The 12365-nt window shown below is 40.2% G+C and overlaps 1 protein-coding gene across 4 annotated transcripts in view; it reads left to right on the forward strand.

The window, feature by feature from the left end:
* The window catches only part of GPC5 (glypican 5), a 738578-nt gene that overhangs the window by 596576 nt on the left and 129637 nt on the right, over positions 1-12365 (forward strand). The window lies entirely within an intron of this gene.

Consider the following 12365-nt stretch of genomic DNA (forward strand, 5'->3'; position numbering starts at 1 on the left):
TGAAAAATATGTGTAACTATTTCAGAAATAATTATACTCCCTTTTGTAGGTATTATACTCCCTATTTAGACAGCAAGATCTGAATGGATAAATAGGTAATGTGACCTCCAACTGGCACAGTATGCATAGGCTAAAGGGAAGGACACGGAGAATAGACCGTCTGATTCAGTGGGACCAAATTTTTTAATTCTCAGTAAAGATATATGCATTCCTGTTGATTCAGTGAGCAATAAAAAATATCAAGCTAAGGCACAAGCTATTCAACTTTACTTGTATTCAGTGAAATGAGCGATGAGAAAATTTCGGATTCCTTCCTATACACTTAATCTTAAGAAAGAAACTTATGACTGAAAATTAACCTTGACAAATCGATAGGTATAATTTTTTTTTATACTAAAAATATAGGATGTAAGACCTACAACATCTCTGTTGCAATAAATTAGATGTAGAAAAATTTGATTTAAGATTTGATTATCTATAGCTATTTATGCTTTAATTTTCTGTGATAGATGTTACTATAGAGACAAAACCACTCTTTTAAAGCAATTTAATTTACAGATCATATTCCTATGTCTTCTGAAGTCTGTCTGTAGCAAGACTGCATGCTCAGTCAGCTCCATCAAATGGTGCACATTGAACCTACCTTACGCTGATAGGTTCCTCATCTAGAAAGAGAGGAGACTGGCCCTTTCACTTCTTAGGACAATATTTATGATGGCATCTAGATCTGTTACAGCAGAAAGGATGGAAGTGAGCCAGAAAATTTCTCTGGTGCCCATGATTGAGTCCAGAGAAACATTGTCTATCACTCTTGCCTCTGGTAGATGCATAGAAAATTCATATTTTGGAATGTAGCATACGCACATGTACAAACCCAAAAGGTCAAGTATGCATCTGGCAAATGGCAATGATGTAAAGTTAGCAGCTTGGATTCATCTAAATAATATGTATCTTGGGGATACTTTGTAAAAAAAATCAACATCATTTCTGCTCAGTGCTATGCAAACTCCCAAGTCACACTATTATACTATTCTACGGACTCTTAAGTCTTGGTTTTCTGAGTTAGAAAAACAGGTGCAGACCAGTAAGGCTTGAAATAATTGTAGATGTATTAAGAAATCAAATTTTGTTTTAATAACAATGAAAGAAACACCAGTAAGAGCAAGTCACAGTGCTACCTGTCTGCTTAAATGCAGTTATTTATATCTACCCAGAAGCTGCTATTTGTCATACTATACTTATAAACCAACATAGTGTTAAAATAATGATTCTGATTCTGGTGGACACATGGTATGCTTTATGTGTGCTTTAATAATACACAAGCTACAGCGAACTATAGTGCTACAAATATACTATGAACAGTTATGATCCTTGTCTGAAGTTGGTAGGGTCTGGTACAAATCCCAGCTGCAGGCAGCCCATGCAGAACCAAGATTTTAACCACTTAAACATGAGGAAGAACTACTTCTTATTTGTAGCACTGCAAAGTTAATATTGATACGCAATTGGCTGTTACATGACTAAACTCCATCTTCCTCCGTATTGAATCACTCTCCTTATGTGTTCTTTGTTTCTGGATTTGAGGTACACATCCTTGAAGCATTTTTAAGCCACATGCACCCATACATACACATATTTATACTTCTTTTTCCCTCTTGCAATTTTATACATATACATACCCTCATGCACACCAACAAATACAAGAGTGCCTATGAGCCATGGCACATACATTTACAAGGTACGAATGGAAAAACTATGAAGAAGCCACATATCCTTAGAAAAACTGAAGCGTGTAAGACCAGAGAAACAAAGTGGAAATTATTTTGTAGACATAATTTTGCACAGCGTCCCACAGATTGCTTAACTAAATAATCATTTTAACTTTTCAATATTTCTTAAAAATCCGGTAATTGTTGTCTAAATAAAATAAAATAGTAATGCTTAGGATAATAAGCTTGAAGCTCTCAGTTTTTTGAATGCTGAAGTTGTGGTAATGTTACTCTTGTATTCTGTTCCTCGATTTTTTTTTCGCAAGAAAGCTGCCACCACTTGCATTTAATAACCATCAGATTTTCTTTCTGTGTCATGTACTTCTAACTAACCAAAAAGCAGAACATCATGCTCACTGTAGCCTGAAGTAGACGTGCATTTGATCACAGAATCACAGAATCACAGAATGGCAGGGGTTGGAAGGGACCTTCGGAGATCATCCAGTCCAACCCCCCTGCCAGAGCAGGGTCACCTAGAGCAGGTTGCACAGGAACGCGTCCAGAAGGGTTTTGAATGTCTCCAGAGACGGAGACTCCACCACCTCTCTGGGCAGCCTGTTCCAGTGCTCCATCAGCCTCAAAGTAAAGAAGTTTTTTCTCATGTTCAGATGGAATTTCCTGTGTTCCTGTTTGTGCCCGTTACCCCTTGTCCTGTCACTGGGCACCACTGAAAAGAGCCTGGCCCCATCCTCTTGACACCCACACTTTAGATATTGATAAGCATTGATGAGATCCCCTCTCAGCCTTCTTTTCTCCAGGGTGAACAGTCACAGGTGTCTCAGACTTTCCTCATAAGAGAGGTGCACCAGTCCCCTGATCGTCTTCGTAGCCCTCCGCTGGACTCTGTCCAGTAGTTCCTTGTCTTTCTTGAACTGAGTAGTCCAAAACTGGACACAGTACTCCAGATGTGGTTTCACCAGGGCAGAGTAGAGGGGGAGGATGACCTCCCTTGACCTGCTGGCCACACTCTTTTTAATGCACCACAGGAGACCATTGGTCTTCTTGGCCACAAGGACATATTTCTGACTCATGGTAAACTTGTTGTCCACCAAGACTCGCAGGTCCTTCTCTGCAGAGCTGCTTTCCAGCAGGTCAATCCCTAACCTGCACTGGTGCATGGGGTTATTCCTCCCTAGGTGCAGGACCCTACACTTGCCTTTGTTGAACTTCATTAGTTTCCTCTCTGCCCAATTCTCCAGTCTGTCCATGTCTCACTGTATGGCAGCACAGCCTTCTGGTGTGTTAGTCATTCCTCACAGTTTTGTGTCATCAGGAAACTTGATGAGGGTACACTTTTTCCCCTCATCCAAGTCATTGATGAATACATTGAACACGATTAGACCCAGTACTGACCCCTGGGGAACACCAGTAGTTGCAGTCCTCCAACTAGACTCTGCATTGCTGATCACAACCCTCTGAGCTCTGCCATTCAGACAGTTCTCAATCCACCTCACAGTTCACTTATCTAACCCACACTTCCTAAGCTTACCTATGAGGATGTTATGGGAGATAGGGTCAATAGGCTTGCAAAAGTCAAGATAGACAACATCAACTGCTCTCCTCTCATCTATCCATCCAGTCATGACATCGTAGAAGGCCATCAGATCGGTCAAGCATGATTTCCCCTTGGTGAATCCATGTTGACCACTTCTGGTAAACTTCTGCCCTGGTTTGAGGTAAAACAGAACTAATTTTCTGTTATGTAATTTTACATTTTAGCTGGGCCTCTTCTAACTGACTAAACTCTGAAATTAACAGCATATTGTTCAGAAACTGTTCACTCTCAGAGTGATAAGACCTGATTATACCAAGGAATGGTACGCACAGAGGCTCTTGCTTATAGTTATTGCTATAACAACCAAGGTTAGCTGATTTCGCTATTTGCCCCATTAGAGGGTCGGAAGTGGAGAAGCGTAGAGGGGTCACACCTGTAGGGAGGAGCGGACGGGACAGGTGACCCAAAACTGACCAACAGGGTATTCCATCCCATCTGCATCATGTCAGTATAAAAGCTGAGGGATCAAAGGGCCAAGTCTCTTTCTTCAATGGCCGACGTCCACGGAGGACCATGTCTGTTTGTCTGCCTTTGATCCTGATCCGAGCATTCCTGACTCCAGATCTGGAATTCAGCTCCTGTCTGTTGCTGACTCCAGTCTGGGACTTTCCCTGTGTCTGCTGGCAATGCGATCGTCATCCTGGGAGCTGGATACAGTTTTGTATATATTGTATAATTGTTTTCAATTTTTATTATTCTATTATTATTTACTGTTTCCTTATTTATTGTTATTTTCATTGAAGTAGTTTAGTTCTTTTTCTAAACTCGTAAATCTCCTTATCTCTTCCTCTTCTCTCTTTGTAGGGGGGAGTGGGGGGGGCATCTGTCATTCTGACTGGCCAATCCAGCCAAACCACGACACTGTCACCTTCTTTTCCTCCACAGGCTTAGAGATGACATCCAGAAAGACCTGTGGTGTCATGTGACCACACGAAAGAGTAACAATGGATAGTAGTCCCTACTCTTGACAAGTCGCGTCACCTTATTGGCAAAGTCTCAGATCTTAGCTCCCAGAAGGCAGCACACCTCTCGTGACTCCCTGTCAGGTCAGCAGATGGGCGGCTCAGTGTGCCTTAACAGGGAGTCACTCACTATGAGCGCTCGTTTCCTTTCACAGTATCCTCTGTGTGCTGTTGGTAGTTTCCCTTTGCAGATCTTGCTCATGGGTTTCTATAGCCGTATAAAGATTTTGTACTGAAATCTCCTTCCTGCCAGTTCCGTCTGGGTTGATGCATCAGACATCTCAGGGGCTTTGTCTGTATGAGCACTGGTTTTAGCTCTGAGGTGAGTGCCTACTATTTTTGGCAGAGACCTAGAGCACTTCCCTGGGCTATGGGCCTACAAGCAGGTTGCAGAGCCCTCCCTGCGTGCCCTCCTGTGAGAACTGCTGCGCCATGCCCTGGCTGACATGCCACCCTGTTTGCCCGCCCTGTTCATAGAATTATAGAATTAGAATTGTCTAGGTTGGAAGGGACATTTCAGATCATCAGGTCCAACCATCAACCTAACACTGACAAAAAACACCACAATACCATATTGCCAAGCACAGTGTCTACCCGTCTTTTAAATACCTCCAGAGATGATGATTCCACCACTTTCCTGGGCAGCCCGTTCCAATGCTTAATAACCCTTTCAGTGAAGAAGTTTTTCCTAATATCCAATGTAAACCTCCCTGGTGCAACTTGAGGATGTTTCCTCTTGTCCTATTGCTTGTTACCTGGGAGAAGAGACTGACCCCCACCTCTCTACAACCTCCTCTCAGGTAGTTATAGAGAGCAATAAGTTCTCCCCTCAGCCTCTTTTTCTCCAGGTTAAACAATCCCAGCTCCCACAGACACTCCTCACAAGATTTGTGCTCAAGACCCCTCACCAGCTTTGCTGCCCTTCTCTGAACTCACTCCAGAATTTCAATGGCTTTCATGTAGCGAGGGGCCCAAAACTGAACACAGTATTCCTGGTGGGACCTCACCAGTGTCTAGTACAGGGGGCAATCACTTCCATACTCCTGCTGGCCACACTATTCCTGATAAAGGCCAGGGTGCTGTTGGCCTTCTTGGCCCCCTGGGCACACTGCTGGCTCGTATTCAGCTGGCAATCAAAAAATACCCCCAGGTCCTTTTCTGCCAGGCAGCTCGCAAACCATTCTTTCCAAGCCCGTAGCACTGCATGAAGTTGTTGCGACTCAGGTGCAGGACCTGGCACTTGGCCTTGTTGAACCTCAGACCACTGGCCTTGGGTCATTGATCCAGCCTGTCCAGATCCCTCTGCAGAGCCTTTCTACCCTCAAGCAGGTCGACACTCCCACCTGACTTGGTGTCATTTGCAAACTTACTGAGCGTGCGCTTAGTCCTCTCATCCAGATCATTGATAAAGATGTTAAAGATAACTGGCAGTCTTGGTCACTCATGCTTCCTGGGGCCATTTGAATCTCCTGCAGTTGCTCCCAGCAATGGCCAAGCCACGTCAGCCTCGCTTGCAAGAGCTGCTGGCTTCTGGTGATGCTCTCTGCTTTTCCCTGGGTTTTCCTGGCTCCTGGAAACCCACCGTCCACCTCATTCTAGCGCCCAGCTGCAGAACTTACCTTTTATCTCTCCCCAGTCATAGCTGTCAATGGCAGATAAGTCTATCTGGTTTAGATGCCGTTGCTTAAATTCATTCATGTTTCTAGAGTCTGTGGGCTAGATCTCTAGCTGCAATGTCAGCAGAGTGTGGCCCTGCCAGAAAACCTGTGTGATATCTGCCAGCTTTGTACAGATGTTTTGGGTACTGTGGGGTTATCTGTCTGTGCATAAACCCTACCTCTGCCATCAAAACTGTTGCTCTGTTTAGCCAGAAAGCAAAAGAGCTTGTGACCAAAGAATTTCATAGAAGTCAGCTACAGTGTCCCCAGTTTGTTAATTTACACAGAAACACAGTTTGTCTTCAAAAAGAAATCAAGCTTGTAGGCATTTTTTTTTTCATTTTAAGTGTCTTCAATGAAATATCTTACTGTTTTGAAAGGTTTTGTCTGGCAATTTAGTCTTTCTCTGTTTCAGAAAGATTCTTTTATAAAGTTTTGTTGCTTTCATGGCAAAAAAAAAAGGAAGAATATTTTCATTTCAAGTCATCTTTATGCATATTAGACTTACAGTAACTCATCTTTGCTTTGATAAAATGCTAGATCAAGGCTGTTCAATGTTCAGCCCTCATGTAGACACATCCAATCTGCACAGTGTTTCTAAGGGACCCACTGATAGCAAGATAAGAATCCCACACTGATGTGCTTGAGAAGCAGAGGAGGGACAACATATTGTTGAGAAAAAGGGAATATTGTTGAGTACAGGCAAGTTCACAAAGTCTGCTGATGCACAGCCCCTGAAAAGGCAGCACTCCCAGGGCTCCAGGCTCTATGCCAGATAAATGACTTCCTGTGAAAATGCTCCTGGACATGCAGCCTTCAGCTACTCCCTCCTCTTGCTGCAAATTTAGCTCTGAATAACCATATTTTAAGAGACTGTGATCATATTTTTTTTAAACATGAAACATATTTGATTTGAAAAGAGGGAGGGAAATCAGATGATCTTTTCTGTTGTCATTGTATCTGGTATCACAGCAGACTGTTCCACTTGCTTGCTTAAAAATCACAGAAACAGAATCACAGAACAGCTGAGGTTGGAAAGAACCTCTGGAGGTCATCCGGACCAACCCTCCTGCTCAAGCAGGGCTGCCTAGAGATAGTTGCCCAGGACCATGTCCATATGGCTTTTGAATATCTCTTAAGGGATTCCACAACCTCTCAAGGCAACTTGTGCCAGGGCTCAGTCACCCTCACAATCAAAAAGTGTTTTGTGATGTTCAGAGGGAACCTTCTGTCTTTCTGTTTGTGCCCATTACCTCTGGTCCTGTCACTGGGCACCACTGAAAATATTAATAAGATCCCCTCTGAACCTCTCTTCTCCAGGCTGAACAGTTCCAGATCTCACAGCCTTTCCTCATACAAGAGATGCTCCTGACCCTTAATCACTCTTGTGGTCCTTCACTGGACTTTCTCTAGTATGTCAGTGTCTATCTTGGACTGGGGAGCCCAGAAATGGATACAGAACTCTATGTGTGGCCTCACCAGTGCTGAGTAAAAGGGAAGGATCACCTCCCTTGACCTGCTGGCAACACTCCTCCTAATGCAGCCCAGGACACCATTCGCCTTCTCTGTGACAAGGGCACATCACTGGCTCCTGTTCAACTTGGTGTCCAGCAGGACCCCCACATCTTCTGCTAGACTGCTTTCCAGCTTGTTGCCTCCCAGCTTTTACTGGTGCCTGGGCTTGTTCCTCCCCAGGTGCAGGACTTTGCAGTTCTCCTTGTTGAACTTTGTGAGGTTCCAGTCACCCCATTTGTACTGCACTGCCAGTGCAGTACACTCAGACACTAAAATACTACAGAGCTTAATATTTTGTAGGCATCGCTTTATCATAAGCAAAATTTTTGTTTGGTGTGCTAATTTGCATTTCAATGCCTCTCTTGTCCCTATATTTTTAAATTATTATCAGATTTCTTTTGCAAGCAAGTTCTGTGTGTCACTGGATGCATAATCAGAATCCTGAAAACAGATACATTTAGAGCGCTGTAGTGTCTTAGTATCTATGAAAAGTATACCAAATTTAAGTATTTTTGTGTTTAAAACCATATAAAGAACAGCACAAATATATAGTCCTTGCACAGCGCAAACCAAGACCTTTTCTTGCAAATGTCTGTGTACATGTTTAGCAATATTTGCACAATAACACATATTTATCAGCTACTCAGGATAAATTTTAAAGGGAAACTAGAAGATTCCTTTATGAACAAGTAGGTTCTGAAACAGCCTTCTCTTTAAAATTAGCAGAGACAACAAAGGCAGTTAGTTTTAAGAAGAGTCTAGATGCTTTTCGGGTTGACTAATGTAATTGCACAGCCATGTAAGGTACAGAACTCAGTGACTCAGGACATGTCTTCTGCTCTTATTTGCCTAGAATTATGCACACAAATGGCAAATAGATTTATCTTTGGATGTCAGTGTTTGAAGGATCAGAGATACCAGGGAAGACATTTCATTTTATAGGAAGCCTGCCGTCCTAACTTCAAGAATAAGTTGACAAATTTGTCCTTGCTTGTGTATGTAGGCTCATTACATTTTGTAAAATACTTTTCAAGCTACTTACAAAAAGAAAGTATGTAAAAGGTTAATATAATACCTATTTTTAGCTTCTCATTCCAATGACAAAATGGCAATTTGACTGTATTCATTGTGATTTGAAACCAGATAAATAATGAATAGTTCAAGTGATAATTACCTTATTTCAATATTTACAGAAAACTGGCACTTCATCATCATCAAAGCACAGTGAGAATTGTCTTATTATCTACACAAGTGCCTGGTTTCTATAAATATTGAAATTTGGTAATTATCTCTAGTACTATTTCTTCCTTATCTACTTTTCAGAATTGAGCAAATATAAATATCATTCAGTCATTAACATTTTCCAAATACATATCTGGTTTCTTTTTAATGAGAGTGCATAAGTATGGAAAGTAAGTTGCAAAATAAGGTCAATGAAATGTAATGAAATATCTTTGTATCAGAGGTATCCAAAAGAATGCGTTAAGACCATGTTATTCAAATATCTGTATTTAGCCTAAGTCCTAACTTCAAAATCTCTTGTTTTGCCAAGGTATTTGGGCATGCTATGCAGTCTAGCTCTAGTCTGGAGGAATCTTTAGCTATGTCTGTACTAGTATATAAATCAGGGCCTGTGAAAAGGCTCAAGCACTGTCCAGTGATTGTCCATATAATTTAATTGTTTGCCTGTTGCCCAGCAGGTCTTATTTACTGTTTTACTTACTTATTCTCCACACTCACTTGTCTTCCTCTTAAACTAGACACATTGACCACTAAAATTTTTAATGAGACTAGTTTGATGGGACCCACGTCAACTAGCCTGAGATGTCAAGATACTTTATTATCTTAGCATGGTATGAACTGTGACCAGAAGTGTTTCTTTCACTGAATATAGATGGAATCAAAACAATTAATTCATATGTAAATGTCAATGACATATATTACGTCTATAATATATATTTTGAGGGTGGATGAATCTCACTTTTCACTATTTTCTTAGCTTCTCCTTTTATACTCTAAGTCTCATTACGGTACATACAATCCTTAGAGTGAAACAACCTGCATATGCTTCAAATAATTCCTGATCATCTGCATTAAAGAGGAGCTCAGTCAACCTGAGCTTTTTAAATGCTTCCCTCCTTAAAAAAGGAACCACCTGAAATAAAAGAAGTATCTGATTTTTTTTTTTTTACCACCTTCCACCAGAGAGACATCATAAAAGGGCTCTAATGTGGTCACAGCAGTGCCTGATGCTATAGGAGTTCAACATAAAATGATGATATAATTAAGACCCTACAAAATAATATTAATTCCCCTCCTTTTCTAGGATTCAAGTAGCTACAGACCTATCTAAGATAAATGTGCATTTTTACATTTATTACATCTTCCCTTTGGAAAGAGCAATGTAAGTGTAAACCCCATTATTCATAACTCGTAGACACATAGCCAGTCCAAGATGTCTAAAGAGATACAAAAGTATGGAATTATTTTCCCAAATTGCTGTTATAGTGAAAATAAATGAGAAGTCCTTATGCAAATGTTGTACTGGTGAAACTGGTAATAAAATTCTTGGGTATCCCTTTGCTGTCATTTAATTTTCAGTCTTTTACTGAGGCAAAGCTAAAAGGAAAGTTACTTTCTTGATTATTGAATATACTACAGAAGATAAATACTAGTGTCAGTCCCTATGCACTTTACAGAAGGCAACAGGAAAGCTGTGAAGCCCCCTACCTTTTCTTCAGTGGCCTTTAAGGTACGAAGGAGGAAAACAGGAAGACATAATTTTGACTGAACATATGGAGAACAAGATCAGAGATGCAATTTATTAAAGTAAACTAGAAGTGCAGAACACAAAGGGTGTACATCCTATGAGTAAATCTTTTTATTAAAAATGACTTAAATATATAAATACAGTAACATACCATGTCAAGGTTATGACAGTTTAACAAGGAATAGGGCTGAAAGTACCGGTGCTGTGAAAAGAATACATTTTAAATTTGTGTGATACTCCTTTTTTCTGCCACATTGGCTGAAATGTCCCCCCACCCACTTTTCTTTTTTTTTAAATAAATCTGCAACTTATTCTAAAAAACAGCAACAACATCTTTCTCAAAAAGTATAAACCTCCCTTCCATTCCTTCCATCTTCTTTCCCTTATTGTGGCCTTTACCTCACAGTCCCAGAGACAAGCATAAAAAGGGCTCTAGACAGAAAGTAGAAGATGGAAAATAACAGGAAAAAGCAACTCTCTAGGTAATATTTTCTTTTACAAGCAACAAACGTAAGGTGTGATACCTTTTGGTAGCATAGTGTATAATGGTTGTTCATCCGTATACTCCTGCAAGTTCCTCGGTCTCAATTTTGAGATGCTTATGTTGGTTAGAGGCAAGAAGCCGCTCTGGCAGGCAAGCCTCTTTGTCTGCAGAGCCTTGTAAATGCGGCCTCACAAACAGCATTTCAGCACTTCAAGGGCTTGCTCAGAACAAAGGTCTATCTCCCACGACAGGCAAGCATATCACAGAAATTTATTCCTGAAACATTTGCACAGCATCCAGCTCCTGAAATTCTGCACCCACTGTAATCCACAAAAAACACTTCTCCAGTCCTACTAATATACAATATCTATAGTAAAGAAGTGTAAAAGCCATAAATTATAATGTGCCTTAAAAAAGAGACAGGAACTTGGTGGTATATTCAGCAAAGTCACCTAATAAAATGTGACATATTCCAGACTTCTATATCATTTTCCAAGGTTCTCAAGGCAACTTTACAAATATTGTGGGTTTATGACTTTGGCAAGGGAAGATGGTATGCCCAAATAAAGAACACTGCAAACATTCTGCATTTTTATAAGGAATCAGAAGGAGAAATTCCAGAGTATCTTGAGAACAGAATCTCAAGATTTGCCATCATTCTATGTATCCTTCTGAAGTGGAAAATTTGATTCATACGATGAAAATTATGACAGAAAATTTTTTTTTTTTTCAAATTACAACTGCATTATCTTCTTGTTATAAGTAATTCAAAAAGGTGTTCTAAGTTTTATATTTCGTAGATTTTTAAAATAAGGAGTATTAGTTCCCAATAATCGTTCCATTTTAAAAAGTTATACAAGAAACAATCTTGCTTTAACTGCAGAAGATAATAGACTTAAACCAGAAATACATTTCTCAAAGTGTCTTAAAGGATTGTCTGTCAACGATTTATGAAAAGTTAATACATTTATAAACACATGTAATGTAACAGATTTACAGAAACGAATAATTTTAACATATTAACTACTGCTAATGCATTCTCTTTATTTAAAAGATGCATATTTCATTATAAATGTCTTACTGAATTATGAGATGGCTTTTATAGTTGCCTTTATTTCATTTTGAATGTGTTATGGTTTATTCTAACTTGCCAGCAACCACTACAACTCTCTTTACTTCGTTTTCGGAAACTGCCGTTTTCAGTACACATAGATTTGAAATATATTTAAAGCAGTTACAATGAATTTTGAAATAAGAAAAATGCATTTTATGTTATCAATGGAATTTTGTATCAACCATAAGTGCACTGTTGATGTTTAGAATTATAGTTTTCAGGTTTTAGTCTATTTTTACATTTATTTGCATATGTTTACATGTCGCTAGTACTGTAACTGCTGTTTGAAGAACTGGCTGAACAGCAGGGTTCGAAGGGTTGCAGTGAATGGGGCTACATCTGGCTGCTGACTGGTCAGCAGTGGTGTTCCTCAGGGCTCAGTCCTGGTGCCAGTTCTGTTCAATACATTTATCAGTGATCTGGATGAAGGAGTGGAATGCACCATTAGCAATTCTGCCAATAATACCAAACTGGGAGATGCTGTTGACTCTCTTGAGGGATGAGAGGCCTTGCAGAGGGATCTAGATAGACTGGAGCA

The sequence above is a fragment of the Chroicocephalus ridibundus genome, chromosome 1 (assembly GCF_963924245.1).
Source record: "Chroicocephalus ridibundus chromosome 1, bChrRid1.1, whole genome shotgun sequence".
NCBI lineage: Eukaryota > Metazoa > Chordata > Aves > Charadriiformes > Laridae > Chroicocephalus > Chroicocephalus ridibundus.